The following is a 27,076-nucleotide window of genomic DNA, read 5'->3' on the forward strand; positions in this document are numbered from 1 at the left end:
GTATCAGGTTTTAATATCTTGAAGAAAATTCACTTCTGGACATAACTGGATAGCTATGTCATCTAAAGACAATATTCTTCACCATTTAGGTAAAGTATTAAAAATGTGGTTGTGTACCCTGGCTTATATTTAGGCAGGTTCGACCAATAGAGCAATGGCTTCACTTTAAAACAAAATTGCCTTTTTCTCTTAAAATCACGTCACTGTAATTTCATCTATAATGAAATTCTTTTGTGAACTATTTTAATGAATTTGGATATTGTGAGTCACTTGGCTAGATTTTAATTTGAACAGTATGATTTAGTCTCAGAAATTCTAGAATATTAGAGCTGGCCAACTTTATACATGGTCTAGTCCCACCCCTTCTTTTCATACACAATGAGAAATCTGACATTCAGAGAGCTTCAGGGACTTAGCCTAAGGTAATGTAGCCAGTCAGCTGTTGGACCAGGTCTTGCCACCCACCCTGAATTTCCAGTGCTACCTGGGCTCACTGTAGGGACCTCCTTGTATTATGTCACATACAACATCCTCGATGATGCTGTACTCAACACAGATTTGGGAGCAACTTAAAAAGCCTTCCAAAGTGACAAGAGGAAAAAAAAAAAAAAACATTACAATTGAATAGCACTGTTTATAATTTACAAATTTCTGGGACACATCTTATTTGATATTATTTGTTGAGCCCTGTGGCAGGCAATATTCTAGGATGACCCCAGCAAACCCTCACCCTCGTATAATTCCTTCCCCCTTTGAGTGTGGGTGGAACTCACTGAATATGATGAAATATCACTGCTGTGTTTATGTTACATCATATGGCAAAACGAAGATCACCCTGGTTGGGCCTGATCTCATCAGGTAAGCCCTCTTAAAGCAGAGTTCCTTCTGGCTGGTTGCAGAAGAAATCCGAGATGTGCTCCAGCTGGCCTAAGCATCAGTGTTGTGAACTGCCTAGTGGGGCCACATGGCAAGAAACTGTGGTGGCTGCTGGGAGCCGAGAGTAGTTATTGGTCAACAGCTGGCAGGAAAATGGGGACATCAGTCCTACAGCTTAGAGAAATGAATTCTGTCAACAATCAGTGAGCCCAGAAGAGGATCCTGAGCTCCATATGAGAACCTGAGCCTTGCATAACACCTTGATTTCAGCTCAGTGAGACTGTGATGAGAGAATCCAGCCACATCATGCACATACTTCTGACCTGCAGAAACTGAGATAATATGGGTGCCTGGGTGGCTCAGTCAGTTAAGTGTCCTATTTCCCCTTAGGTCATGATCTCATTGATCGTGAGTTCCAGCCCTGCATTGGGCTCTGCACCGAAAAGTGAAGAGCCTGCCTGGGATTCTCTCTCTCTCTCTCTCTCTCTCTCTCTCTCTCTCCTCTCTCTGCCCGTCCCCCACTTTCTCTCAATCTCAAAAATAAATAAACTTAAGAAAAAAAAAGAATCTGAGATAAACGTGTGTTGTTTCAAGCTACTAAGTTCATGGTCAATTGTTGCACAGCTATAGAGATCTAAGAAAAGTCCCTACAACACTGAAGCACGATGGCAGGTGGTGGGAGCACAATAATGAATGAGTCTATGTCTTAGACCATCACTGTCTCCTGGGGAGCAGGGAGAGGCAAGTTAATAAAGCAGTGATGGCTAGAACCGAGACATGTATCAAATGGCATGCAGCCAGATGGGGAATATAGCAAGAAATCTTCACAGAAAATTAGACTAGGATTTGATGGTTGAATAGGAGCAATAGAGTGGGGCTGGGAATAAGGAGCATGTTCCATTTGAAGGAACAGCATGTGGAAAATAAGAATATGCAAGGGCATGGCATGTTTAGAAAGTTGCAGGTGGTTTTGTGTGGCTGGAGTAAAGAACATGCAGCCAAATAGATTTGGGGTCTACACTGCGAGGGACCTCAGATAATGTGGTTTTTCCCCCTTGTAACCATGTCCTCCCTTACTTCTTGCCCTCATCCACAGTAAGCCCTTCGGGTTCAGGATCCTTCAGGGGTATCTGGCCTCTCTATCCCATCCTCCTTGGTCCTTATAGTCCTCAAGCATGCTAAGCTCAGCAGTACTCTCCAGCAACCCTGCGGGACATTCACATCTTCAAAGCCAATGGGGAAGGGACCATAGGTAAGACGGCCCATTTGTGTGGCTGCAGACATCCTGAGAGCTATGTGTCCTCTGTGTCCTAGGGTTGCTGATCCTTCTCCTGGGTCACCAGTGAGAGAAGTTCCGAGAGTTTAGAGTCTGCTGAGCTAAAAGAGAATCCATGGCCTGGCCAGAGACCCTGGGAGTTTGTTCTTTCGGAGCACTTCCTGCCTAAGTATAAGCATGTGGTTATAGGTGTACAGGAAGTACAGAGGCTTCATCCAAACAACACATTTCTGACATTAGATTTTCAAACAAGTAGGGGCGCCTGGGTGGCTCAATTGGTTAAGCATCTGACTCTTGATTTCAGATCAGGTCATGATCTCACAGTTAGTGAGATCAACCCCTACATCTGGTTTTTTGCTGACAGCAAGGAGCCTGCTTGGGATTCTCTCTCTACCTCTCTGTCAAAATAAATAAAAAACATTAATAAAAAAAAAAAAAAAAAAAGAATTTCAAACAAGTAAATAAACACCCGTATACTTTCAGGGTGTTAAAGTGTTGGGTGACACACCATGAAAACAGTAGATGTTACATTCCAAAGGAGTTACTGCATCACATAAACACTGCTGGAGACTGACAAGACAGGATATCTGGAGGATTTTTGTTTTTCTTTTTTAAGTAAAGGGTTCTTTCACTTCTCACTAAAGTAAAAGTTTGCGGTCACCTAATGTCAAGAGAAAGGGACGTGCGGGGGACTCGTCAGAAAGCCTGATGTGTGTCCCAAGGTAGTAGGGAGAAAGAACGCAGCGGTCTAACGCCCTGCTGGCAAGTCACGTGAGAGATGAACTAGCAAGCTGCTCCGACTGCGGAGTGTAGACCTGCCATCGCTCTGAGCTTCCCCAGAAGAATAGATCAGATGTGGGCCCAATGTGAGAGAGGGCAGGCTGGGGGAGCCTCAGGAGAGAAGCAGGGATAGAATCCTAGGCTCCTTGGGGCTGAGGAAGCAAGCAGCTATTGAGATGGAGAGTGCATTTGCCGAAATCAAGGGAACTGCAGGTGAAACATCTCCCAAAACCCCGCAAAGGCCCCTGTGAAATGTCTACTGTACATGTCTACCAGGCCTGGGAGGCTGGAAGCCAGCTCACAGCTTCACCACTCAGTGACAACACTCCTGCCCCTGACCACGTTTTCTGCCTTTCCCCATCCCAGTTCTACAAGAACCAGAGCTTCCAGGAGCAAGGAAAGAAAGGCCTTCCCCTTCCACAGCTTCCCACCGGCACATGGCTTCACACTACCCTGCAGGTAAGACAACTTTAAAGCAAGTTCTAACTTTTGATTTTTGACATAGCAACAGACACATTAATCACAGTTTAAAGTGGACACGGTGGGGCACCTGGGTGGCTCAGCTGGTTGAGCAGTTGAGTGTCCGACTTCAGCTCAGGTCGTGAACTCGTGAGTTCGAGCCCTACACTGGGCTCACGGCTGTCAGCCTGTCAGCAAGGAGCCCTCTTCGGATCTTCTGTCCCTTTCTCTCTGCTCCTCCCCAACTTGCGCTCTCCCAAAAATAAGTAAATATTTAAAACAATAAAAATAAAAATAAAGTGACCACAGGACTTTCTGCTGGCTGAGAATACTCGGAAGAATCCTGACACTTACTACAGTTTTTATTTTTTATCCTGAACAGAGTAAGAAATCCCACCACTGAATACATTTTATAAGGATAGCGGGAGACATAAATAAAGATGCTCTCTGATTGTATTCCACATTCAGAGTATTGATTATATGTGCCTAATGTTGTTTTTTTACCTATAGATATTCTGTCAATCTACTTATTAATTCACATTTGAGAGAGGAATGTGGTCATGTGACTAAGAATCCTGGAGGGCTTTAGTAAACCCTCTGTTCCACTAGCTGAAAAACAGAAAGGTAGATATCTAGAAACACAGCATCTAATAGGTAGTTTGATTATCCCACTGTTGGTAAGTATTAGACAATGTTCAGTAATTATTATAGTTGTTTTCATACTTTTCCTTTCTGAAATTATGTTTGCAGGCATCAATTTGTTTTTACATAAAGACTAATTTTGACTCAAGAAGCTCATCATAATATTCTCCCACTTCCAAAGTAAATACCAATATAAACTTTTTTTTTCCTAAGCTAATGCTTTAAAAAGGAGTGGGGGGCACCTGGGTGGCTCAGTCAGTTAGGCATCTAACTTCAGCTTAAGTCATGATCTCACGGTTTGTGAGTTCAAGCGCTGCACTGGGCTCTGTGCTGACAGCATGGAGCCTGCTTGGGATTCTCTCTCTGCCTCTCTCTCTCTCTCTCACTTTCTCTCTCAAAATAAACAAACATTTAAACAATAAAATGAAATAAAAAGGAGTGGAATAAACAATTGCTGCTCTTGGTTACAGTGTTGCTTTCTCCAGATGTCTCATACAACATTAAAAGGGCTTACTGGAAAACATCCTTTTGGCCAATTTATTGCAGGAAGCAGGGGCTCACTCAGACTAGGGTTGTTCTGTTTGTTGATAATAATGCAGCAACTCATGGAAATCTGACAACAAGAATCACAGTGGGGCCGGGCTGCAGGAAATAGTCTTGGAGAGCCACAGAAACGGAGGCAGCACCGTTGACACGGTGCCTCAGCCTCTTTCTTTCCCTTTCCCCTCCTGACTCACCAGCTCCCCTCCTTACTCACAGTATCTGCTTTCTCATCACTGCAGCTTGCCCGTGCCCACCATTTCTGCTGATCCTTGTGTTCAGCAATACAGGGGTCTGAGTCTCCAGCTTCGTTATTCTGAAATCCCAAAAGAGGGATTTTACTCAGCTTGTTATTTACTAGCAGCCACCCAAGTCGTGTCGGCTGGCTGGGACTATCGCCGAAGCCACCCTTGGATCATGTGCCTATCCTTGATCCAGTCAGCTCGGGGAGCCAAGGTGAGGTGGTGAGCAAATCAGTCACTGCCCACTCAGCAGAGACTGAAAGGATGACTGGTAATGATCGATCACGCAGCAGGTTTGAGAGCATGTCACTCCATCATATTCAAGAGAAGTCAAGAGGAACAGTTTCTAAGTTGATTTATGTCCTACTCATGGGAGTAATGAGGACTTGAACCAGGGCCACGGGAGTTAGACAGAAAGAGGTATCAAGACGCATTTCAGAGAGAGGTTGACAAATCTTCATGACTGACTGGAGAGGTGTGGGGGAGAGAGAGTAGAAGACAGCATGAAGTCTGAGATGACTGCCAGCCTTCTTGCTGTGGCTACTGGGTAAATCCTAGCACTTACTTTTCTTTGAGACAGAGAGCATAAAAGGAAGGGAGGTTAGTTTTTGGTTGTGCTTGGTGGATGGGAAAGGTGGGACAAAGTGAATTTGCCATGCCTGCGGGATACCCAGTAAAGATTAAAGTTGGAAGTTCAAATCAGAGGTTTGGGCTGGAGGTGCAGATCCGAGAGTCCCCATAATATGGCCGGAACTGCATCCATCTAGCACAGGCAGAGAAAAGTGAGCTAGGACTAAGCCCAGGGAAATACCAAACTTGACCATATGGACAGAGGAAAAACCAGGAGAAGAAAAAGAGAATAAGAGGAGTGGGGAAAGGTCATCTAATTTGTATTCTTTGCTGCCTTTGATTATATGATAATACCACGCACTATTCTATGCAGTGAGGACAGGGCAGCAGATGGACAGCCAAGGGTCCTACTCAGGGGCTTGCATTCTAAAGGGAGAGATAAGCAACAAAGTTATCACATCAATGGAGAAGAGACATTTCTTGACAGTCAGAAAAGGGAATTTTCCCCAGACTAGGTGACAGTATCTAATGTCAAAAGAGCTAGGATGAGGAATTAAAAGACGATGATGCTGGACTTGAAAATTAGTATATCAGTGCTGTGTTAGGCTGAATAACGCCCCCCCAAAGGTATCCAGGCCCTAATTCCCTAGAACCTATGAATGTTACCTTATATACAAAGGGTCTTTGCAGATGCCATTAAGTTAAGGATCTTAAGATAGGGAAGCTACCCTGGATTATGCAGGTGGGTCCTAAATCTAACCACGAGTGTCCCTGCAAGAGGGAGACAGAGCTACTACAGAAGATGAAGTATGAGATATGACAACAGAAGCAAGAGGCTGGGATGATACAAGAAAGGGTCATGAGCCAAGGAACCAAGTGGCCTCCAGAAGCTAGAAAAGACAAACAGATTCTCCCCTAGAGCCTTCAGAAGGAACATGTGTTGCCAACATCTTGACTTCAGCCCGGTGAAAGTGATTTAGGGCTTCTTCTGCAATATGGAACTATAAAAGAATAAACTTTTATTGTTCTACACCACCAAGTTTGTGGTAATTTGTTGCAGCAGCAATAGGAAACTAATACAAATGATGACTCAATCTTATTAAGAGAAATTTTGGTAGGGAAAAGGAAGAAGATATAGCCTGAAAGAAATTTGCAGTAGGATGGGAAGTGGAAGGTGCAGAAAAGGCTGTAGAGTGTCTATCTTTCAGGAAGTTTTCAAACATATTTTGTTTAAAGAGGACAATTAAGAGAACAAAAAGCGTCAGAAGAGCTGAAGAGTTGATTAACCGATTAGCTCAATACTCGAAAATGGCAAGCCATTTGTGAAAGTACCATAACTTTTAGCTTATCTTAGAAGAGCTAAGCATTTAGGCAGTAGTTCAGGGGCTTCGAGAGTGACTCTGATACTGGAGAGGAGACCATGGCAACCCATCCCCATCCACACACGCACATACCAGACCCAGAGCTCTTGTTCACCACAGAGACCAAAATATTTTGACACTGGGACCCAGAGTCCTGCACTGGGCACAGATCTTCTATCTCTCTATTAAACAGGAATCCATGAACAGTGAGGCACAGCCAACAGACAATGGTCTCATCTAGCCGGTCTTTCATTTAGACGCTGATGTTCAGCATTTTACCTCCCCTCTCACGTTCAAAAAGAAGGACCACCAAAGCCAAAGTCCTTTGGAGTTATGAAGGATAGAAGGAATAAAGCTTCAGGAGAAGGGAGAAACATTAAAATCACACAAAACATGGAGAAGAAAAGCTCATAGGAGCAGCACCAGCCAAAAGATTGGACACAATAGGAAGAATCCAGCCAAAGGCCCACACTGAGTGGCAAAGGCATCCTTTCTTCATGCCAAAATGTTATATTTGAACTATTCCTGATGGAAAGCTTTCACCCTTAGAAATAAGGTAGGGCTAATATTAATTGAAGCTTTTTTTAATAATTTGGAAACACTAAGAAAGAGAGAGGATACAAGTTAAAGGAAACTTCAGGCTATGGCCTCATTGTGCTACTCACAATTCAACAACACAATGCAACTCCGCTGGGAAACCCTGATAGGCTTTACTGCAGCACTGTATTGCACAGAAGACCCCCAGCAATGATCCCAAGTCGTCTTTTTTTTTTTTTTTAAGTTTATTTATTTATTGGGGGGGGGGGGCGTGCAAAGATACAGGGAAAGAGAGAATCCCAAGCAGGCTCCTCACTGTCTTCTGCATAGAGCCCAATATGGGGTGCAATCCCACAAACCGTGATATCGTGACCTGAGTCAGCTGAGAAACTCCCTTATTCCTCCGCCAGGCAAGTGAGGCAGTGTCATATGTTTTTTTGTTAGGAATGTAATGCTAAGAAGTGAAAACGGGCATCTATTCATGACCTGGTAAAAAAGAGCTGTTAGAAGTTGGGAAGGAACTGCCAGAGGAGCTAAGATTCAGGATTTAACTCCACCTCCCCCTATGTTCTCTTTGTAAAGTTATCCCAAAGTAAGGCCAGCATCACTCTTTTAAGGTTGAAGGAGATTAAGACATTCAGAAATCAGATTGTGGGATTTATTCCCATTGTGAGTGCTGACTTCTAGTATCAGCCTTTTGTTCTGCATGACAGCTCTCATCTTGCAAACTAGCAAGATTCTTGAATTTGGCAAGGATCCTGCTCTGTGAAGCATTTTCAAGTTAGAGTTTTTAGCAATGCCACATTTCTCTAAGCCCTTAATAAAGAAAAGGTTGCAAGGGCGAAAGAAGCAATGGAGTTCTCACCTACTAGCATAAAACAACTTCCCAGCTGGCAGGTGCAACACGTCCAGGGTGATCACAGTCTTTGAGTTACCAAAGGATTTTATCTTTTTCTTTAAACCTCTTTACCAAGTAACTATGATAGCTAAAACATAATTATCTATTTCCCCCTTTTGCTCGATTCATTTAAAATGGCATTTTCTAGAGACGCCTGGGTGGCTCAGTGTGTTAAGCGCCCGACTTTGGCTCAGGTCATGATCTCATGATTCGTGAGTTCGAGCCCCGCGTTGGGCTCTGTGCTGACAGCTCAGAGCCTGGAACCCGTTTCGGATTCTGTGTCTCCCGCTCTCTGCCCCTCCCCTGCTCACTCTCTGTCTCTCTCTCCCTCAAAAATAAACAAACATTAAAAAAAATTTAAATAAATAAAATGGTATTTTCTATTTGTATATGTGTGATTACATAAAAATGCAATTATTACATTTCTTGATATGTTCTATAACCTATACACCAAGTGAGACCCAAGAATGCCTTCAAGAGAAATAAAGGATACTGCTGTCATTCTCCATACATTTTCCAGGAGTAAGTAAGAGTAGAACAGATAATTACAAATACGGAAGAAGAAGCATCACTTTGCCAATGGTGCAGAGAGCCTACAATTATGTGCAATTCCCTACTTAGACTTTTTCGTTATGCTGAACATTGAAACAAAGATAATGATTGGGAGGAGAAAAGGGAAAGGAGGAAACTGAAACACTGAATGTACGGAGTTCATTTACATGAAGATGTCGCCTCACCCTAAGGGGGCAAGCAAGAGTCTGATAATCCCACGGGCACCCTATTGTCATTTTTTTTTTTTTTTAAACCATGGATTTGGGATCCTTATAAATGTTCCTTATTGTTGTGAAGTCAAGAATGGTTTCTACTGCTCACAAAACATGATCACTTTCTATTGGTAGTTTTTAGTGTTCTGACTGGTTTTGCCTATCTGGAAAAGATACATCTTCAACCATTGGAAATAAATCTTTTTCTTCTCTGGCAAGTCCATAATATGATCCTTTTCTATCAACTGACAGCACCATCAGATAAGTAGACATGCCTTGCTTGGTTAGAAGTATGCTGAGATTTTTAGCAGGAGCAAGAATATAGTTAGAGACCCAGATTGAGACAGGTTCAGCACACCTTAAAAATTTTCGGTTCTGTCCTGGAGGTATCCTCTTGAGCCCCAGTTTGACTATGGGACTCATTCAGGGCTGACATCCTTCCAAATCAGGTGTCTCAGGAAATGGAGAGAGGAGGCCTTTAAGACGGGCTGCAGCAAGTGAAGTTTAGATGAGACTAGATGGGTGCAGCGTTTTGGTCTCTTGAGATTCTCAGGGTCTTCTCCAACCCCTCAAACGAAAGATGAGTTTCCACCAGAATGAACTGGGGAGGGGGAGGCAAATCTGAAGATGAGCAAACCATAGTGCCACTCAGAGGCATCAGAAACTAAAGTCTGAGGGGCGTCTGGGTGGCTCAATTGGTTAAGCAGCCGACTCTTGATTTCAGCTCAGTCCATGATCTCATGGTTCATAAATTCAAGCCCCACATTGGGCTCTGTGCTCACAGCGCAGAGCCTGCTTCAGATCCTCTGTCTTCCTCTCTCTCTGCCCCTCCTGCACTCACACTCCTTCTCTCTCTCAAAAATAAATAAATGTTAAAAAAAAAAAAAAAAAAAGGAAAGAAACTCTAAAGTCTAAGATTCTGCAATAGCACAGATTTTTTTTTTTTTCTTATTCCCTTTCATCACTTGTGAGTAAAATGTAGAACAGGAGAAGGGGAATAACAGTTACACTACCTAGAGTTGTATGGCATTTTCTATTTTTCCCCAACTTTTATTTTTTTAAACTGTTTTATTTTATTCTTTCAGCAATCTGTGATATAAATAGAGCCAGTATTATTATCCTTATTTCTGAGATGAGAACAGTGAGGCCCAGAAAGGGGAAGTGACCTCCATCAAATCACGCAGTGACTCAAAGACGGCCCAAGGAATAATACCCAGTTCTGCTCTCATTTAATCTAAAACAGTTACCCTACTGGCTTTAAACGTCCCTTTCCTCCTTCGTTTTTGGTGGCGGTTCTCTTTTGAAACGATCCCTCGCCAACTGTAGAGTGAAGACGGATCCATGTTCAGAGTTGCAGAGAACTGTTGTTTCAAGGCCCCCCAAGGGGCCTGTTTCCATTGCTTACCTGCAAAGCCAATGTTTGAACCTGTGACGGAAGTCCCTTAGAGGCATCTGTTGGGATTGCTCCCACCCGAGACGGCTGTAATTAGCTCTGCTAACAACTGTGATTGAACAGGGCTTGTTGTAGTCATTGTTCACTGACAGGCACAGAAAAGAGCCACATCTCAGCAAGTGGTGTTCTAAATGGTGTTTCCTGCTTGGTTAAACTCACATACGGCACTTGTCAGGGATGCTATTCCCAAACTCGGCTAGCAGCAGGCAACGTCATTGCCAACACCTTCCAGAGCCCATGGAGAAGGCCATGACAGATTCTCAGGGAATGCACTGCCACGCAATGGGAAAGACTGTCTCTATTTGACCTTGCCCAGGATCTGGCTGCCCCTCCTTCTGATGGAAAACACAGGTGTGGCCTGGCATGATTAAGGGAAAAGGTAGTCTTTGTATTCCTGATCCTAAAGACTCCCACAGTTTAAGATCTCCCCTTTGAGAACACTTGTAAGCGAAAGTTCTAATGTGTGGTACATTCGGCCCATGCTTTTGTGAGACTGTGCTCTTATTAGAAGCAAAACAAAATGCTGCTTATGAACACCTGCTGGTGAGCACCAAGCCAAGAGGCAGCGTGGGCGTTGGATGAGAGGTGTTGCCCTGGCAGTAAATCTAAGTTGCTCACACCAAAGTAAGGGTTTCTAGGGAAGCTATCTGAGCGAGAGGCAAATACTTAGTCATTCAGAGTAGGCCATAAAGGAGTGCTTCTTTCCAACAAGGGAAGGTCTGATTCCAAAGAGCTTAAAAAATGGTTAGCATTTCTCTCTTCAATCCATCCTTTTATTCACAATATATATTTCTTTGTTAAGAAATAGGAGGCTCTGTAATCAAACCCTTGTTGACAAGTTGTTAAAGAGCTACAATTTATCTGCTTGGTGTTACTTCAACAATAGTTTTTGCATTATGATTCTAAGTCACTTAATAAAAGAGTACCCAGGCCCTGGTGTGGTCTAAAATACTGGAAGCTTTGGTGGCTCAGTCGGTTAAATGTCCAGCTCTTGATTTCAGTGCAGGTCGTGATCTCACGGTCTTGACATTGAGCCCTGCATCCCAGCTCTGTTCTGAGAGTATGGACCTTGCTTAAGATTCTCTCTCTCCCTCTTTCTGCCCTTCCCCTATGCTGGCACAGGTGTGCTTATGGGCACACACTCTCTCTCAAAAAACAGAACAGAATGGGGGTGCCTCAGTGGCTCGGTTGGTTAAGTGTCTGACTCTTGGTTTCGGCTCAGGTCATGATCTCACAATTCATGAGTTTGAGCCCCTCTGCTGACAGCACGGAGCCTGCCTCGGATTCTATCTCTCCCTCTCTCTCTGCTCCTCCCCCCTCCCCCCCCGCCACCAAGTAAATAAATAAAAAAGAAAAGAAAAGAAAAAATAAAATAAAATAAAATTGTGTTGTATGTATCTTGTGTCTTCTTACCTACTCCCCAACACCACCAAGTTTTAAGATTTGACTTCTTAAGCATTTCCTATAATCGGTCTCCTTGTTTCAGTGCTCACTGCTATTGCCGCCATAGTTCAAGGATTTATCGTCTCTTACCTAGGTACTGCAAAAGCCCAGTCTCCTAAATGGTCTCCCCTGCTCACTGGCCTCCCACCCCATCTCCCATCCATCTTATCATCACCTCCAATTATCCTTCCAAATCACAGGCCAAATCGGATCACTCACAAACCCATCATGGCTCTCCAATGCCCACAGAAATGAAGACCAAACTAGAGAATTCAGCATCATAGTAAAAGCCCTGCATCTAGCCTCTATATAGTGTATCATTCATGTATCCTAATTCCTACTGATTCCAGATAAATTACCCTTGCATTAAAAAACCATCATTTCGCATCTTGGAGCCTTCCATCTTACAAAATCACCCTTCTGTTTCAATTCAATTGCAGCTTCCTCCAGGAAATTTTCCACCCTTTCTTCCAACCCAAATCAATCACTGTCTCCTCCAAGCTCATAAAGCACCATAGATATGTGTATATATGGTTTATTGAGATATGAGTCACATACCATACAATCCACCCGTGTAAAGTGTACAATGTGATGTTTTTTAGTACAGACGTGTGTAGTCATCACAATTTTAGAACATTTTAATCACCCCAAAAAGGAATCCTGTACCCATTAAGAGTGCCTTCCCATTTGTCCTCCCCCCGCCCTACGCAATCCTAATCTACTTTCTATCTCTATAGATTTGCCTATTCACAAAGCTTCATGTAACTGGAATCCTACGATATGTGGTTCTTTGTGACTGGCTTTTCTCATTTTACACATTTTTTCCAGAGTTCATCCATGTTTTAGCACACATCAGTACTTCATTCCATTTTATTGTTAACAGTCCGACGTATGGATACACTGTTTTATTTATTTTTTAAATTAATGACATTTGGGTTGTTACAACATTTTAGCAATTATAATGCCTCATGTAGACTTTGATTGTCATTTAGTATGTATGGCTTAGTACTAGAGGGTTTTCGTTTGTTTGGCCTGGGTCTGTTTTATCACTTGATGATAAACTCCTATGGACAAAGAACATTATTTTCATTCCGTAATCTCATATGCCAAGTATTCAATAAATGTTTGAAAGATGGATAAATGGGCAGATATCAGAGGTTTTTACTGTCAATTATAACACAAGGTACTCCAAATAAAAATATTAGAGTGGAAGCAGTAATAACACAAGGAGAGTCCCCATAAATTTACCCAGTAAATTATAACAAACACAGGTGGTTCTTAAGTAAACTTTAATCTTGGCGCTATTTCCTGGAACTCCACACATGGATCCTACAGTTGATTTTTTTCATGGAAGCAGTTCCTTTGTTAATAATAGTGGCAAAGTAGGTAAACAGAAGCCTGGAAGATGCTAGACTTTTTCTCCTAAATGGACTCCACGGTGTTTTCTTGTTGCTCTTGGCTTGTCTGAGTTTATTATTATCGTCTGTCTAGGACAGTGGTTCTCCACCCTGGCTGACCATCAGAATCCCCTGTGGAGCTTTACAAGATACAAATTATTTGGGTCCCGCCTCCCAGAGTATGATTCTAAGCTTGGGTAGGGATCCAGGTTCTAAGAGCTATAAAGATGCTTCTGATGCATAGCCAATTGCAAGAATTCCTATATCAAAAGTTGCCCTGAGGTTAAAAGAATTAATCATATAAAGGATGTATAAGCACTTGACTCCTAGAGAGTATTTTACTCATCCTGGGATCATGCCCATTAATACTACCTAACATTTATAAGGCACTTTTTATTTGGAAAGAGCTTTGCAGTCATTTTTTCTTAGCTAGGCTTGCATGCTGGGTGACCTTGTACAAATCACATAATCCCTTTGTGTCTTAAACTTCCTCAAATGTAAACTGTTGGCAGTAATACTGACCCACCCTCAAGGGGTATTGTGGAGACTAATGGGGGCTGAAAGGCACTCAGCAAACAAAAATGTTACATGCATGCTTATTAGACAGGTATGAAGACCTAGTCACAGTCTTTTAAAATGAAACAAATTCCAAAATAAACCCAAGCCTTTCCTGCAATCTTCATCATCATCTCAAAGATACTTTCCCAACACCAAAGTACAGTAGTTCTCCCTTTCCAGCAAGACTAATAAAGTGACATAATCTATACTCACAAAGATAGAGCTAATCATGGCAGCAAATATGTCAAACAGCCCTGAAGTATAGTTGTTAACCTTCTCATTTATCATTCATAGTGCAATTTAGAGATTGTATCTAAAAAATACACTCTTCTGAAAAAGATTCTTAGAAAAAATTCATGCGTGTTCACACAAGATTGTAAGCTGATGCTACATACTCACTGTTGATGTTAAGCCTGAAGGTGCTTTCTAGTTTGCTGGTTGTTTTTTCCATGGCTATATTTAGCCTCTTCTCATCCTCCCCCATGTGGCTGAAAGAATATATGGTCAAAATGAGACTTTGAGACCTAGCTCAAGTTGGGGATCGGTGAGAACGGGAGGCAGAGGAAGAGTTTCTAACCTTGGAACCAAAGACAGGTCTTGCAAGGATGGTGACCCACAACTAAGAACTCATTTGTAATATATTTTCAGGTTCTTGGAAAAGGGAGTCAGAAAACAGCCATAGTTTTCCCTTTTTCCATTTTGCTTTGAAAAGGCCACAAAACTTTCAGGGGCCAGGTCCAATTACATATTCCAATTCATTTGCAAGTGAATAGTTTCTTTGACTCTGAATAAGAATTAGTGCCCTCATGCCCACCACAGCTGATTTGAGCTATGAATTCTAAGCAAGCATGACCCTTCTGGGGACACTCGACCTTGGCTATGCTCTTTTCTCTTTGGACTTCTGAGAGATTGGTTGTATTTCCAAGGGCAGTTGTCTGCTTTAGTTAAGCTCAGAACCTGTTAACAATTAAATTCTATCAAACAAATATTTACTGAGTACTTATACCTGAGGATAATACTGTAGTGATTACTGCAGAGGCCATGAAAAGTACCTTGAGATGCTATAACTCAGTGACCTTGGGTCCTTTACCCAGGACAAGACCAACAACCTCCCCACAAAGACTCCCAGGGTTTAGTCAGATGACATGCCTGTTTCCAGACGCATCCTAAATTGGCCTTCACCAGACATCAAGATGAAATGTCATTAACTTCTCACACAGTATTTTGCTCCTTGCAATATCCCATTAGACCTTGTTCAGAATTCAGAAGCTCCTGTGAAAAGAGCCACAGTCTTACTGGTTGGGAAAGTTATCTACTGCGCATAGTTTTTGTTTTTTAAACAAGGTTAATTCTGGCATGTTTTGGCCTCAATCATCTTTGAGAGTTCAGCATTTTTGCGGCACATCTTAAGAAGAGAAAGAACCCACATTAGCTTCAGTTTTAATAGTTAGGAGAAATTAATGCTAATACATGCCTTCAATGGGATTCACTTAGGTATCCTGAACACTTTCTTCCATCAATATGGAAAGTCCCCAGATGTATGTATTGTGGATTTTTCTTCTGTAAAGAGATGCAAATGGTTACAATCAGTTGTATGATTTCCTCTGAGTCTTTCAAAGTTCTGTTTTCTCTGTATCTCAAGGTAAGCATCCCTGCTTTGCAAATCTAGAAGCCAAGACAACATGGATTAGTTTTATCACTTTCCTCAGTGAAACCGAGACCACCTTGTCCCAGCCCATTGCTCTCCTACAAAGCACAGGAAAAAGTTATGGCATTTTAAGAGAGAAGAGAAATCAGATACAGTTTTCTGGTCCAGGGCTTGTTTTCTTTATCTTTCACATAGAATCCTTAAGATCTTAGATGAAATTTAACGATCCTTACATGTTAACTTTACTTTCTTTCAACTTCCTTAAGAAATAAACAAACAAAAAAAAACATGGAAAAACACTTAACCACTTATTTGTGGATCTCTCTATAACCCGGGGCATAAAATACAATCCGGGCAAAGCCAAACAAGGCACTAGAGGGTTGAGAGACAAGGAGAATGTTACGCATTAGATTTAGGATTTTGAAATAATTCCGTTTTAGTGGTTTCCTGTTTTTCTTCACATATAGGGTCAACAGTGGCCTGTCATTTGTTGCAGGTATTTAGGTATTTGCTCTAGAGGAAGACTTCTCTGACTGATCACAGACAGGAATTTTCCAAACAAAAAACAAAACAAAAAAAACCCACTCTTCCATAATACCAGATCAATGAGAAGTGCCCTATTTCACAAATGTTAAAATTTTCAGTTTTCATTTTTATGTCACCTAAGTTTTCTCATCTCACCCACCCCTTGAGGGCATCTCTTTATTTCTTTATAGGAAGATTTAAATAAGCAATCGGTTTCCTTTCTAAGCATTTTTGGATTAACAATAATACTTCTCTCACTTGTATTTTAGCCCAGACGATTAAACAGTAAAAATGCTAATTAGTAGCCTGTATCTGAAGAGAAAAAGCTATTTCTTAATGGGCGAAATTCAAGCTGAGATGGAGACCTCATAGGGCACTACAATAAACGGGTTGGGTTGCATGCTAAGGGGAAAGGATTAGGGACCGAATTGACCAACTCCAGAGAGAGATTCTGGCTTAGTGGAAACACTAAACTGAGATCCGAATATATTAAAGATACTGACAACACTAAAGTTATCAAAATGCAGACATTTGTTATCAATCGTAGAGCACAATTTGTCTTTGTCTTTCTTACTGACCTGCAGCTGACTTTAGAAATAAAATAAATTACATGCTAAGAAATTAATTTTATTTTTCTTCCATTTACTTTTCCTTTCTGGAAAGACATTGAGCCAGGGTGGAGGGCATATTATTAGATGAGCATTGTGAATACAATGTCCAGAATCTGCACCCTTCTTCCCACAAACACCTATGAGGAAGTCAAAAGTCCTACTTCCAAATTCCACATCTGTCAGTTATGAGCTCCATAATGGTGGGCAAGTCTGAATTTCCAAATGCATTAGTTTTCTCATCCACTGAAGGAGGAAAAATAATATGTATCTCGTTGGAATGCTGTGAAGGTTAGAAAAGCCAGTGTATGAGAAAACATCTGGAGACTAAGTGTATATTAGCACTCAGTGCGTGTTAGAATAATGAGGGAATGGAAGAAGTCAGAGAGGAGTCGAGCTCTCATTGCCCACAGGCTAAAATCTATATATTTAGCCGGGCATTCAGTGTGCTGGAAAATCTGCTTTCTCCTCACCAGCCCTTTTTTGACAAACGTCCTGCTGTGGTCATTCTCCAATACACCTTGAATGTGCCCACCTTCCTTGCTCTGGCATTCACACCACCCTCAGCCTCTCTTTGCCAAAATTCTACCCATCTCTCAAGGGTCTCAAATGCCACTGTCTCCAGGAATGTGAGGGGACTCACCTTCTCCTCCTCTAAACCCTGGTCCTTGCTGGCTAGAGCACTCCTGGAGACACCATCCACAAAACGCTTACTGCCCCAGCAGACTCCCTGCACGTCAGGGACCACGTATACAGTACCCCACACACTGTGGTACCTTGCCAAGGAGAGGTGCTGAATAGACCCGTGATTGAATAAATACATGATTTCTCACCCTGCCCCTGTTGTGCGCTTGGACAAAACACTTTGCCTTCAGTCTCAGTTGCCTCGGCTGTGAACAGAGGATAACAGCATGGATATACTCCCCAGGTGTGCTATGAAGAATAAACCAATGACTGAAAAGCAATTTGAAAATGTAAAATGAAATGCTATATATAAATGTTACATAATCAAAATCATTTCCCTCTGTATTATGGTTTATTTGGCTTTATATCTTGGAATCCTTTGTGGGTTTCAGAATCTCACAGATGCAAAACCAGCCACATTAGCACCTAAATTCTCTTGGGTAATAAACGATTGTGTGTATTATAGCTCACGGCTACTTTTCCCTGGCATACTTACACATGAATCTGTCATAATTTGGGGCATTCATAATAACTAATGATACAATTCATTTCTTAAGGATAATCCATTCTTTTCCTTCTTTAGCCAGTTACTGTTCCCACATGGCTGCCTCAAGGGAACTAACTTTCATTAAACCCCAAATCCAGATGATGAGCACACTGTCTGGAAGCCCAAACTGAGGAGGTTATAGTCATAGACTTGGAAGTGGTTTGGAGTTTTGAAGCACTATTTGTTTTCTGTGGCCATTTATGTCCCGAATTCTGAATCTGTCACTCGCTTTATTGTATGTTACCAAGTGCTCAATGCAGCCTAATTGAGGTACCAGGCAAGACTGGATTAGCCCTTTCCGTAGGAAAACAGGCAATGCTAGTCGCAAATACTATTACTAAAAGAGGCTTCTGACTTTTAGTCCATAGAAGAATATAAATCTTAGAACGGTCCTTCCACATAGATAGCAACTCTGAGGAAGGAGAGACAGTAGCAACGTTAGGGGCTGATTGTGAGCATCAAGTGAGTAATTAGATGGAAAAGTATGGAACAGCGCAGGACATATAGTGAGTGTCAATAAATATGAGGCATTGTTATTATCAGCAGAAGGACCACTATGAGCCCGGCCCTGTGCTAAGAGTTACACAGAGATTCTTGCTTGAGATTCCTAATAAGCTAAGCAGAAAAAACTCAACATTCTTCACCGCCACCCCAATTATCTCAGAGAAGCTAAGCACCTTGTCCGAGGTCTCAAAGTTAGAAAGCAACGGAAAGGAAATTAAACCTTCAGTCGATCATGTTTCTTCAGCCCATACTGTTTGTCCTGTTTCTCAGAACACCCTGCTGTTCTTATTTTTAACTTAGGTTGGGAGTCTGTTTTTCCTTCTTGAGTACATGACCCTCCCTTTCCAAATTCCTCAGTGTTACTCATTCTGAAGTTTTAAAATTAACGGTATTTTTTAATCTCTTCTGGTGGCCTTCTGACCAATGTGTGTAGTTTTATGTACCAGGCCATCTTCCTTAGATCATTCTAGCCTTTCATCACAGTTGTCCTCACATGGTGACATCCACTTTTAACAAGTTCAGTGTAGATTTTTTTCCAGGGCATGCATGAGGAAATCCCAAGTTTGTGTACAACAGAGGCTTCCCTTTCCCACACATTTCTGTTATCACATTTTTCCTTGGTTGGACCTGAGGCAATAGAACTTTGACAGGGGGTGCCTGCATTATCATTTAAACACATGAGATATCATTGTTTTGTGGGTGGTATCACCCTGGCTGCAGACATTGTGCCAGAGCAATCTCTCTGTTACAAAAATAACTCCTAGTTGCGGACAAACTAACACCATACTTGAGTTTGCAAAATCACCTACGAGATATTTTGTCCTCTCTAGGGGAATTAATATTTCAGAGTGCCTTATCATGAGTTATCTCTTCTTTCTGTGAAATTAATCAGAAGGATTGCTGTTTTGTAGTTGGAAAACTCAGGTTAATGGCTTGCCTGTAGTCCTAGAACGAACCTATGGCATGGCTGGTATTAGAATCTGCTGCTTCTGATTGCATTTCTTTGCTAAGGTCTTTAGCTCAGCCTGTTCAATTTCTGAATAATTTTCAAAGTGAATACATGATGAGAGAGGTGGTGGAAACGGAAAATAGGGAAAAACACTATTCAGTTGAGCAAAGCTCCCAAAACAAAGAACAAGGACAATCAAAGAACACGGTAATCAAAGAACAAGGACTGTGAGGACCCTTTTCCATCATTTCCATTTATGGAATAAAAGGACAATAATCCAACGACATTAAAATGAAGAGAAATTCCAAGTGTAGAGAGGAACTGTTCAGACCACACTGTTTTCCTGTTTCAACATCATTTTGTTCTCCTTTTCAACAATCACCACTGCTATAAATGGCATGAACTGGCAGTGCTTTTTAACCGCTGTCACAGTGTCCCCCTTAAGCCGCTAAACAGAGTGGGTCAATTCTGCCACTGCTGTTTTATGGAGAGGAAGCAGGGGTAAACAGAGGTTAAGTGACTGCCAGGAGCACTCACAGCTCAGATTAGAACCCAGGGCTCCTATCAGTCACATCCTGCTGAAATTTACAAGGCTCCAAAATGTTGTTTCAGTGTCAGAGATGGGTGACAGTGCCTGAAGGGAAATTTGCTCACCATCCCCAAAGGACCAGCCCAGCTTCCATGGCCTCAACTCAGTCTTCTCATTCCCAAGCCATTCCACAAACTTCTTCATCCTTTTGAAGGAAAGACATTGTCTTCACTGAAATAGGTTAGTACTAAGCAAGTGTCTTCTGTGTCTAGATTTCCCTGGTTTTCTGTTTATTTCATACAGATAGGACTACAATGAGTTCTTATGCAAGTAAATCTCATTTTTTTCCCTTGTAGAATACGGGGACAGCCCAAACTCAAGAGATCACTGGGAGAATGACAGCCAAAGGATTAAGTCTGTGTCAGAGTGACAAACTCTTATCAAACACCAATTACAACAGAAGATGGTATGGAAATACGAATGTAGTCTAGGTGTGCTGTCTCTAAATGCCATCCACTCTATAAAGGAAAATTAAACCAGTTACTTGTCTGAAAACCCATGGCAATTATGTCTGTATGGAACAAAGAGATGGAAAACCCTGGAAATCAGGACATGGAAGTCACCCATCTAGTTCTTATTTCCTAAAAAGAAACTTCCTATCTCCTTGTTTCATCATCTAACACAAATACTATAGCATGTACAGTCAACAGCCAATGTTTAGCTCCTATTACCAAGGTGATTTTTAAAATAATCACTAGCATCTGTGAAAAACCTTCACAGGGTGTTAACATGATACACACTGTTGGCAAACTTTTCCTCTGGTTATAGACAGGAGTTGGGGGGTGGGGTGGGGTAAGGAATCCAAGGAAATATACTTTTCCCCTTATCTTCCAACCCCAACCTAGGCAGAGATCTGGTGTATATTCCATTCACTTGGTCTACAGTTCATTCCTTGTGGGCAAAGGCCATTCTCTCAAGCCAGTCAGCAGTATGGTAAACAACTGCTTACCATGGAATGGGTTGGACTCCCTTGGCTACACCAGTCCTTTGATTCACTAAATGAGTAATTTCTGCAATCCAAATAGGTTTTTAAGGCCTACTAAGGACTGTCCAGAGCCTGATTTTCTTGCTTGACAACCTGTCTTAGGGACCTTTCCCTGCTGAGACAGGGAGCTGAATAGACACAAGTTGAAACTCAAACCAGGCCAGAGAGCCCACCTCAGAGCTGTAGCCTTCCCTGCTGGAGTGGCCATTTCAATTCCTTTCCAGCTACAGGCCTTTTGCCTTCTTTCTTGCCAATGACCCTCATCAGGAGGGTCAAGCAGCTACCGAAATAACACCTGTAATGGTCCATACTCCCTCACGCACAAGAAACTAAAACCTTCAGGACTTGTGAATCTGAGGGAGCCAGTGGTCAGTGATGAAGGTGTCAGGGCACCAGAAAGCTTGGCCCTTTTCCTACTACGCATAAGTTCATTTTACTAACACGGTTTGAGTGCCTACCTATGCCAGGTGCAGTTCCAGGCAACCATTGGCCACTCAGCACCCAAAGCTATGGGTCTACAGCTTGCTAACATTCTAGGCCTCAGCCTGGAAAGCAACACCCAACTCCGTTGCTTTTTGACTCTATACCTACAGCTCCGTGTATGTGTATACTTCAGCCAAGGTAAGGGCTTAAACACAGGGTGAAGGGCATCCCTGCCAACAAAAGGAGCAGAAGTGACCGGGCCGGCCAGGAAGGGCAGAGCCCACAGAGCCTACTCAGAGGGGCTACTGAGCTGCGACCGTCCAGAAAGCTCAGGATCCTCCGGTGCCCGCCGCTAGGGAGGTCTCTGGGCTCGGTCCAGGAACATCCAAAGGAGCAGGGGACGACAGCGTGCATTGGGGGCACTTGTGGCTCGCTTGGAGGCGTTCCTGCTCGCGAGGATAGGGCGGCCCTGGCCCTCTGGCGGACCCAAGGAACAACAGCAGCAGGAGCCATGCTACGGAAGTCCCCCGACAGAGCAGCCGACCCTAGGTTGGGTATCGAGGCCTCCGGCGCCGTCTAGCGTCTGAGCCTCCCTTTCGTCCCCAGGCTCTGCCCAAGCGCCTCAGGCACTTTGCGCCAGGAAGGGGGCCTAGGCGCCGGTAGGCTTCCCTCCTGCTGCTGCTGTTGGTATGAAAGCACGGCTGAGGAGGGGACGTGTAATGAACTTTCCAGGAGGTCCGCAGAGTCGGAGTTTTGTTTTGAAGATAACCACCAAACCGCAACCAGAACCTTTTCCAGGGAGCCCGGAGCTCCCAGTTCCGGGCCCGGGCCTCCAAAGGTGACTGGGTGAGGCGGCCCGGGACTCACCCTCTTTGGGTCTCGGTTTCCTCGCTGGGGCTCCTTTGGGGACGCCAAGTTCGGCGCCTCCCGCGGACACCAGGTGTGGGCGTTGTCAATCCGGAGTCGGTCCGCGCTGCGGCTGGGCTTCTCGCTTCACAGCGCGCCGACACGCTGCGGCTCTTGGGGCTCTGGACGGCCCCAGACCTCTCTAAGGCAGGGGCCTTCCGGGGCCGCCACTTCCCTCCCGAGGCGCCCGGGTCGCGGGGCAGCTACCCCGACAGCACCAGCCCGCAGCCCAGGCACCCCACCGCAGCCAACTTCCCCGCCGCCAGCGCGTCTCAGATCCAGCCCTCAGCCGCGGGCGATTGGACGGCGGCAGCGGGGCGGAGCCGGGCGCTCGGCACTGCCCGCGGCCGCCCGGATTCCCGGAGTCGCCGCAATTGGCTGCGGGCTCCGCCAGTCACGCGCGGAAGGCGCCCCGCCCCGCCGGGCTGGCCCAGGGCTGGCTCCGCCCCGCCCGCCGCGCGGCCCCGCCTCCCTCCAGAGCCGGGTAGCCTCAGCTCCGCGGTCCGCCTCATTCGCTAAGCTGGTCCACGAATTGTCAACGCGTTCGGGCGGCTGCTGAGCCGGGGCGCCCGCCGGGCTTGTCGTGCTCCCTCGGAGGTGCCTTCCCGAACCAGTGTGCCGGGTCCGCTAGGGCCAGAACGGTCGCCGGTTCGGGGCAACTTGGGATTCAGGACCCTCTGCAGGGGCGTCGGTTTGTGATCCGGACTCGGCGAGGAGGGTGAGTGGCCGCGCGCAAGGCGAGCGGCTCCTCTTGGCGCTGTTCGGCGAGCGGGGGGACTGGACGGGTCCTGGCGGGCGTCGGTGCGTCGGTCCTAGGTTGGCGGCTGTGGGGAGGTCAGGGCCAGGCGGGATTTACTCCTTGCTAGTATCCCCACTCCCGAACTTGTTTCGGAGAGTCGCAACTCGGTCCGGGACGCGGCTCTGCGTTCTCACGAACTTGGCATGTTGTAATTGCCATCATTAGGTGGGGCCTGGGGACGCGTCCCTTGGCCCTCTGCGGCGACGACACGCGCGCTGGGGGCGGCCTCGGTGCCCTGTCGTGTACGGGCAACAGTTCCTAGATGGCTTGCGGACGGGTTTCTGAAAAATTAACCAGCGCCAGAGGCGGTGCGGCGCGACAGTGTCCTATCCGTAGCCTGAACCAGGGACCATCGTGTTCGGGGTGGGTCTTGAGCGGTCAGAGAACTTAAGCGACCATCTAGGTTCTGTAACAGGGGCTTCAGTGCTTTGCAATTCCTGAAAGGAATTGACAGCATGGATATTAAACTTTGGTAAAGTAATTACTTTCTATTAGCACTTGTATCCGCATCCCTCACGAGGTGCTCGGACCTCCACATCACCTGCAAGGTGTGTCGGAAAGACTTCGTTAGGACCAGGCGGGGAGGTGCTGTCTGTCCCAGTGCAGGGAGCCTGGGAGAATCCAAGACGAAACCGTGAAAGGGACCACCAGGCTGGTCGGTTGGTGTGTGTTTTACGTGATGAAGTTGTGACAGGAACTGACAACAGAGGATTCAAGGTTAAATTTGACACTTCGTTTGTGACCCAGTCTGGGATATTTTTTCTCTGTTTTAATGATAAGGGTTAAAAGCAGCTGGTTTTTCTGAGGGCAGTTGCATCCACGTCCTTTATATTATGTGTGGACCAGATAGAATTAAATGTAATATTTCCTTGTCATTCTTATTTGATGTGAATGAGAGCTTCCGGAGTGTACTAGAGACTTGGAAACACAATTTGGGGGAAAAATTGTCTTTGAAAATATACCAGAACGTTGAGATATATAACTATTCATGCTTGAATATGCATATGTAGATGTGCGTGTGTGTGTAAAATTGATGGGTGAATGAGATAGAAATATATGGGGGGGGAAACAGCCTTGAACTTGCCCTGGGTGGAGAGATGGACGCTCTGATCTATGGAGTGTATGATCAGTGTGTGTGTGTGTGTGTGTGTGTGTGTGTGTGTGTGTGTATGCATGTCTGAATCTGCTTGGTCTGTCTGGGTCAGTGTATGTCCATGAACTTTACGAGCATTTAGTTCAATACCACTCGGTGCAGATTCTGAGTTCCTGTTTTACAGCCCAGCAGCCAGCCGCCAGCCGGCCCATCTGTTAAAACATAGTATGTACGCTTAAGTCACTTCATTTGGATCACTAGGGTGGAGTGTGGGTAGGGGGCAACCCTTAGTAGGAACAACATGCTACAAACAAAGACTGCCTCTCAAGTTCTATTTTCATTCTGTATTCAGCCTGAACTTGTGATTTTGGTGAGGGAGAAAAGGAGTGTTTGACTCTTCGGGAATGGCAAACTACATTTTGTGAAATAATTACAGTCGTGGTTTGGGGAAAGAGAGTTTATAAGAGGAAAAAAAAAAATTCCTGTAGAAAAGAAATGTGTTTGTCACATTACCATGCAACACTGGTTTACTGCTTTTCACTGGCATGTATATCAGGAACTGTTTTCTTTTGCTTCTTAAGAGAATGCATTAAAACTGAATTGTTTTGCACCAAAAAAAAAAAAAAAAATCCTTAATAGACGTAAACAGAGCTTTATTGCAGAGGCTATTTAATCTACCAGAGTTAAGACTGGCTTAGTAATTCTAATGAAACATGTTTTTAGGAATTTATAACCTGGATATAAATTCATATTCAGCCTAATCACTGGTTGCAGTGGTTCACAATTTATAGTTGAAGAAATAATAAAAAACCTTTATCACAAAAATTCTGATGACTAAAAGGGTATGGGAGGAGTAAAACAGCTTAATAAGTTCCTGCAGCTAAGTGACTGATACTTAAAAAAACTATAAATTTCCTTAATAACGTAATTACTTTTGGTGACAAAATAAAGGCATAGTTTTGAGAAGGCTAATTGATATTTTTGCCAATAATTTTATGCTCATAATTACATTTTAAGAATGGTGTTTATTATTAATGTGGGCAGAATAAACTGGCATGGTTCTTAAGAACTCATCACAAGAAGTATTGTTTTTATTTTTATGGTACTTAAAACATTTTGCAGAAAATATACATATCTCGAATCTGTGAGTGTCATTTAAGTTTCTCATGCACTACAAAAACAAAATAATTCTCCTGCCTTGATATGGATGATCTGAATCAACTTAGAAATTCAGTTTGTGGGCTGAACTCTGTTCTCTAAGATTTGATTCAGGAGTGTGGGGTGGGGTTCAGTTATCTGTATTTTGAACAAGCACCCCCTCTCCTCGAGTGATTCTGACGTCAGGGATCCCCTCACCGTATTTTAAGAAACACTGGCATGGTATTTATGATATAACAGAATGACCCTAGTCTGTGAGGTCATTTAACAAGTAATTGTTCTGATATTTCCAGGTGGCATTTACCAGCCTTGTGAAATTTATAGGCAACACTCTAATACTCTGTCCTCAACAATGGCACCTTTTGTCCTGTATTCAGGAGTGTTTAGAATCCTCAGCTATCTCTCCTCTAGGTTAGCCCCAATTCTAAGGAAGTCTCTCTGGAGAAGCAAGGTAATTTAAGACCCCTCCAGTCTTAGTTCCTCCAGTCTATATTCCAGGTCAAGTGGGTTCCTGGGGTGCTCCAAGGGGACTTTGCCAGTCATAACTCACATTGTTGGACATTTCTCCCTGGACGGTAAAAGAATCCCGGTCCTTGGGAGCCACCTTTGATTCTAAAGCCAATCGGCACTTGGGGATTAGAACCTCAGTAGGACTAGTACAGACTGACACAAGATCAAGGATCTCCTTAGGAAGCTGTAGCTGATCTGCCTCTTGCTCAAGGGAGAGTCCGGGTCACCTACCCAGCCGCCCAAACATTCTCGTTTTCTGAAACTCATCTTAGAAGTATTTCAAGCTGTCCAATTAATTGGATAGATTTTTTTCAGCATCATAGAGTGATGGGTTGAAAACTGATTGCTAATAACTTCTCTTCTCAAATCAGTGTGAATTTGGACTTATTAATTACTGCCAATTCCCTTTTGATGTACAGTTTGATACACATTAAGAGTCTATTCTTGGGGCTCCTGGGTGGCTCAGTCGGTTGGGCGTCTGACTTCGGCTCAGGTCATGTTCTCACGGTTCGTGCTTCGAGCCCCGCATCGGGCTCTGTGCTGACAGCTCAGAGCCTGGAGCCTGCTTCTGATTCTGGGTCTCCCTCTCTCTGGCCCTCCCCCACTCATGCTCTGTCTCACTCTCATCTCAAAAATAAATAAACATTTAAAAAAAATTTTTTTAAATAAAAAAAAGTCATTCTCCCATTTCAGACTGGCACAATTCTCAATTTAAAACTTCTATATAAGGTTTTTTTTTTTTAATGTTTATTTATTTTTTTTTGAGAGAGAGACAGAGTGTGAGTGGGGGAGGGGCAGACAGAGAGGGAGACCCAGAATCAGAAGCAGGCTCCAGGCTCTGAGCTGTCAGCACAGAGCCCAGTGCGGGGCTAGGAACTCACAAACTGCGAGATCATGACCTGAGCCGAAGTCAGATGCTCAACAGACTGAGCCACCCAGGCGCCCCTAAAACTTCTAGTTAAGGTTTTAAAGAGAATGGATCTATCAGAGGTTGTTGCCCTTCCCTCATTCTACCATCCGTGTACTTGGGAAAACCTATTGACTTCTCAGAGTTCAGAAGTGCCTGGGATATTTACTTGCCTGATGACAAAAGGACATGGATAGGCTGGGACACTGAACTTGGATTGTTCCAGGCCACTGGATCATTACTGGGACTTTCACAGAGCAATTCCCATTTAAAGGAGCACTTGGCAGAAATGTTTATAGGTCACTTATCTTAACAATCCTTTGAGTACGATGATTCTTTTCCAGATGAGCAAACAGCAGCCACAAAAGGCTGGTAATATTTAGATCCTGTCTTTCCCATTCAAAGATAACACCAATAACTGAGAAATTGGCCTTGCATTTGAATT

At 43.8% G+C, this 27,076-nt stretch overlaps 1 protein-coding gene and 1 long non-coding RNA gene across 8 annotated transcripts in view; one reads left to right on the forward strand and one right to left on the reverse strand.

Annotated features, from left to right (window-relative positions):
* Positions 1 to 22,576, reverse strand: part of LOC144617182 (uncharacterized) — a 185,032-nt gene extending 162,456 nt beyond the window's left edge. For 6 of the 7 annotated variants that reach the window (XR_013557367.2, XR_013557365.2, XR_013557366.2 and 3 more), the window contains exons 1-3: positions 22,126 to 22,576; positions 17,411 to 19,995; positions 14,196 to 15,356 (exon numbers count right to left, since the gene is read on the reverse strand). This is a non-coding gene — a long non-coding RNA (uncharacterized LOC144617182). Of the gene's footprint in view, positions 1 to 12,882; positions 15,357 to 17,410; positions 19,996 to 22,125 lie in introns of those variants that run through there. The other variant, XR_013557364.2, reaches the window with a different exon arrangement.
* A 105-nt stretch (positions 22,577 to 22,681) lies between these two features.
* Positions 22,682 to 27,076, forward strand: part of MARCHF3 (membrane associated ring-CH-type finger 3) — a 148,437-nt gene continuing 144,042 nt past the window's right edge. Inside the window, exon 1 of the mRNA XM_060636229.3 lies at positions 22,682 to 22,882. The gene's annotated coding sequence lies outside the window, so the exon portion shown is untranslated. The remainder of the gene's footprint in view (positions 22,883 to 27,076) is intronic.

The sequence above is a fragment of the Panthera onca genome, chromosome A1, assembly GCF_046562875.1.
Source record: "Panthera onca isolate mPanOnc1 chromosome A1, mPanOnc1 haplotype 2, whole genome shotgun sequence".
In the NCBI taxonomy this organism is placed as follows: Eukaryota; Metazoa; Chordata; class Mammalia; order Carnivora; family Felidae; genus Panthera; species Panthera onca.